Source organism: Schistocerca piceifrons, unplaced genomic scaffold (assembly GCF_021461385.2).
Source record: "Schistocerca piceifrons isolate TAMUIC-IGC-003096 unplaced genomic scaffold, iqSchPice1.1 HiC_scaffold_1288, whole genome shotgun sequence".
Classification (NCBI taxonomy): Eukaryota; Metazoa; Arthropoda; class Insecta; order Orthoptera; family Acrididae; genus Schistocerca; species Schistocerca piceifrons.
Window position 1 is genome coordinate 87,501 of NW_025727111.1, and position 5,000 is coordinate 92,500.

The following is a 5,000-nucleotide window of genomic DNA, read 5'->3' on the forward strand; positions in this document are numbered from 1 at the left end:
GCCGCCCTGCCCTACCGGTCGACCATGGGTGTCTATATTTCGATGTCGGGACTCGGAATCGTCTGTAGACGACTTAGGTACCGGGCGGGGTGTTGTACTCGGTAGAGCAGTTGCCACGCTGCGATCTGTTGAGACTCAGCCCTAGCTGTGGGGGATTCGTCTTGTCGCGAGACGAGACCCCAGGGGCTGGGTCGCCAGCAGGGGTACGCGTGGGCCCTCCTTGCTTTCAGTTTCCGCACGTCGCATCTCTGGGCGTATCGGTCTGGGCGGGCGCGCCGCACCCAGGGCGCTGCAGTGGGTGCGGCGGACTGGGGCGTATCGGTTGGCGGTGGGCGCTGCGATGGGTGCCGCCGCCGTGCGCGCGGGGAGGCGGCGCCGGCCGGCCGGGCGGGCCGTGTGTACCGCCGCGCTATAGCGTATCGCTTTTGGCGGCCGGCGCCGGGTGCCGCGGTGGGGTGCCGGACGGTCGATGTCGCCCACCGGCCGGGGCGTCGCGTGGAGGCGGCGGCGTCGGGTGGGTGCCGTGCGGTGGTCGCGGTGCCCGGCGGGGTCTGGTACGTTGTCGCCGTCCCCGTGGTACCACGGCGTCCACCGCCGCCGTCCGGTGAACGCCAGTACCCCTAACCGATGGATGTGAAATAAAATATAATAACACATGATGCTCCGCAAGAAAATAGACTTGGGATAGGGTGTGTCGTTGGCAAGTCCCCCGGGGCGGTTAGTGTGTGTGGTGATAAGTCTGTAGGGGCGGGGGGGGGGGGCGAGGTATTAGGAAATAGATAGATAGATAGTGGTGCCGTGGGTGTCGACAGTAGACATAGCACACTGCCACCTACAGGGATCCGACGGAACTACGCCACCCATGCCGGCAAAACAGTATCGCCATCTATGAAAATAGGGCGACACCACATGCAATACCGCCATCTATGCGCATCTGACAACACTACGTCCGCACCACAAAACATACCGCCATCTGTAGGTCTCCCGCAACATGACCTCCTGCAACGACGCTACCGCCATCTATGAGACGCCAAGCCGACTAAGACAGCGATGGCGCCACAGTGGCCGCCTTTCGACGCCACCCACAAAGGCTGCAGCCTCTGTCGACCATAGCACCCAATCTCCAGTGGCTCTGCCGCACGAAGCCGTGGACCGCAATGACGCCACCCGCACCCGTTCGTGCACCACCCCCAACCGCCAAACTCGCACCTCCAGCGGATGAACGGCGGACGTTTCCCGCACTCGTAAAGTGCAATCCACCCCTATAACTTGCGTTTCATGAAGAGTTATTTCCAATATGCGACATTCCCGCTGTCCGTATACATGAGCCGCGACCTGTACCACTTACGAGCGAGAGACGCGATCGCGTTGCTCACTGTACGGCGTCCGATACCGAGCCATCAGCATGTCGGTCCCCATGCGCGTTGCACTCGCACTCGCAGTCGCAAAAACGTGGGCAAATATATTACGCGGAAGAGTTATAACAGACCGAGCCCCACTGCATGGGGGAGTCTTTGTCACTAATGTACACAGATGGAACATTTTGGACTGGAACCAGATTACCCGTACACACGGCGCTGATTAGTAATCAATGCAGAGCCATCAAACTACAGCAAATATACACAACTGTCCGTATACATGCTGAAAGAGTCTGCCCAAAATGGGAACCACACGTCAGCCAGACACTCTGATCACGCACCACTCTCTGCTTCTAACAGGCGCACATACAATATGTAAGCACCAGCATGGAACAACATCCAGTGCATCTTCTCCGCCACATTACACAATCCACACTATCACAACCAGACCAGGAGGTCCGTGCGGAAAATACAATATCCCAGCCTTTCGGACATCCACCATTGCGCAGACCAGGCACCAACACCCACACATGTCCTATACAACGGTGCACCCAACATCACAATAGTACCTCCTGTCACAGCGCACAAACAATGACATGAGTCAAAGACACAGGTCTCACACAAGCATAGAATTGGAGCGCCGCCTCTAATAAGCCAAAGGTGCATCCTGACGTGACAAATCTGATCATGTCACAAGCATTCACTTACTATAATCACTATCAACGAACCTGCCGCCCCCGCCCCCCCCCCCCCCTACACCTTTCCGTACAACAACGTGTAACCTAACCTAACCTAACCCTAACCTATGTTGTACCTTAACCTAACCTATGTTGTACCTTAACCTAACCTATGTTGTACCTTAACCTAACCTATGTTGTACCTTAACCTAACCTATGTTGTACCTTAACCTAACCTATGTTGTACCTTAACCTAACCTATGTTGTACCTTAACCTAACCTATGTTGTACCTTAACCTAACCCATGTTGTACCTTAACCTAACCCATGTTGTACCTTAACCTAACCCATGTTGTACCTTAACCTAACCCATGTTGTACCTTAACCTAACCCATGTTGTACCTTAACCTAACCCATGTTGTGCCTCAACCTAACCCATGTTGTGCCTCAACCTAACCCATGTTGTGCCTCAACCTAACCCATGTTGTGCCTTAACCTAACCCATGTTGTGCCTCAACCTAACCCATGTTGTGCCTTAACCTAACCCATGTTGTGCCTTAACCTAACCCATGTTGTGCCTTAACCTAACCCATGTTGTGCCTTAACCTAACCCATGTTGTGCCTTAACCTAACCCATGTTGTGCCTTAACTACCTAACCCATGTTGTGCCTTAACCTAACCCATGTTGTGCCTTAACCTAACCCATGTTGTCGCCTTAACGTAACCCACGTTGTCGCCTAAACCTGCTCTGTAATTGTTATACGACTCGTTCAATTACTGTAGTGTTGCCCACCCGCAACCCTCGCAATATAGTTCGCTACTCGCACTGCCCGCACCCCCTGTGTATCGCTTCATGTTAAACACCTTGCAAGTCTTGCTCACTTTCCACATGCTCCTGCTGTACACTGTAATGTGGATGGCAGCAGGACGTACATGCCGCCCCTCCCCACGTCCCCACCTTGCCCCCTGCCTTCGCAAGCTGGTTGGTGAGAAGTTTGCATGTTCAATGCCCTTCGCATGCGACGTACTCAGGCTACGTTGTGGTGCGGCCTGTGTCAACTGTCCGCTGATGTCGTACGCGTGAACCACAATCTGTACTGCACATTCGTCCTTATGTACTGAATGATACATCGTGGCACATGTGTGACCGCACAACGACTGCGCCCAAAAACGGCGGACCATACAGTGCAAATATTGTGCACGCAGCTACGTGTCGTCTCCCTATGAGAGCTGGATTGCAGTGTGGTACGCCATAGAGACGTGTGGGAGGAACGGACGCCGTGGATGGCGATCAGCATGAGCTGTCTGTTGATGTATTCGGACCTAGTCGTCTCTCCTCACACACCGTGATGGCATGGTGCACCGCGTTCCATATCTGCGACATGCTACAGAGGCCGGTTGACAGTCGTTCGAGCAATGGACATCGCATACGTACGGGGGCCACCTTCCACGTATTGTCTAGGCGTGCACATTTTGTTGCGTGTATGTGGGCAGACGTAGTGTGGCGTGACACCTGACACAGGCATGCAATAATCGTTGAAGTTGCAAATGGCGATGGACGCCTGCGTTTTCTGGTGAAGTTACGCAAATGAACAAATGGTAACCTGTTGTGGTGCGGTTGTTCTCGCTAGGGGTGAATCGGTGATGGCGACGATAGGTTGAGGTACTAACCGGTTGTTCCAGCGATACCCACCATGCCGACGAAACTGAACGGCATCTGGGTGTGAAGCGATACGCGGCGGTGGCTGGGTGGGGACCGTCCCCGGCCGGTGAGGGGGGCGCCTCCCGGCGTGCTGGCCGCGCGGTGCGTGGGCGCACGCGCTACAGCCGGCTGGTGGGGGCGGCCAGTGGCAGGCGCGCCGGCCGACGGACGCGGCAGGCGTCGCAGCTGCGCGCCGGCGCACCCTGCGCGCGGCGCCGTGCGGCCAAAGTAGGTCCTCGCGGGCCCGGTGCGAAGCGCGGGTGGACATCTTCAGTGTGCTGGTCCGATTGAGGACTGTGTGCGTTGAGGATGCGCCGCCGCCCGGCGCTCGGCGCCGCGACGCCGTCTGCTGCTCGGTCGCCCCAGCGGTTCTCGCTGGTGGTTTGTATCGCAGCTGTGCGGATGTGTTGGCGCGTGCGCTGTGCTGGGAGAGTTCGCTTCGGCACCCAAGTGGGGCTTTTGTCCTTCTGTGGCGCTGGCGTTGGAGCTGCCGGTCACCGTAGGTGGCGCGTGTTGTCTCCCGCCGGCAATGCCACGACAGCACGCTCCCGGGCCTCTGTCGGCAGCGGGCAAGCTCAGTTGGGAGCACGGGTGGTCGCACCGAAAGCGTCTACTCGCCTAACTCCGGGCGATTGCGCCTCTCTCGAACCCGACCAAGTACTTGGGACGGCGCTGCGCGCCGCCGGGACCTGAGAGGGTTTCGAGGTGTATTGTGCAGGGGAGCTCAGCCTCCTCCTGTTTGCAGAATGATTGAGCGGACGCTTGCGTGTTCGCGCGGGCCCCCGGGACACACTCCCGGGCGGCCGGCTGCTCAGCTCTAGTTGACGCAGCTCCCTGGTTGATCCTGCCAGTAGTCATATGCTTGTCTCAAAGATTAAGCCATGCATGTCTCAGTACAAGCCGCATTAAGGTGAAACCGCGAATGGCTCATTAAATCAGTTATGGTTCCTTAGATCGTACCCACGTTACTTGGATAACTGTGGTAATTCTAGAGCTAATACATGCAAACAGAGTCCCGACCAGAGATGGAAGGGACGCTTTTATTAGATCAAAACCAATCGGTCGGCTCGTCCGGTCCGTTTGCCTTGGTGACTCTGAATAACTTTGGGCTGATCGCACGGTCCTCGTACCGGCGACGCATCTTTCAAATGTCTGCCTTATCAACTGTCGATGGTAGGTTCTGCGCCTACCATGGTTGTAACGGGTAACGGGGAATCAGGGTTCGATTCCGGAGAGGGAGCCTGAGAAACGGCTACCACATCCA

General features: G+C 56.5%; 1 non-coding gene and 1 pseudogene across 1 annotated transcript in view; both read left to right on the top strand.

Annotated features, from left to right (window-relative positions):
* LOC124731499 overlaps window positions 1-160 on the top strand; it is a 4,261-nt pseudogene extending 4,101 nt beyond the window's left edge.
* Window positions 161-4,567: 4,407 nt separating this feature from the next.
* The window catches only part of LOC124731486, a 1,914-nt gene continuing 1,481 nt past the window's right edge, over window positions 4,568-5,000 (top strand). The window contains exon 1 of the ribosomal RNA XR_007008301.1: window positions 4,568-5,000. This exon is cut by the window's right edge and continues 1,481 nt beyond it. This is a non-coding gene — a ribosomal RNA (small subunit ribosomal RNA).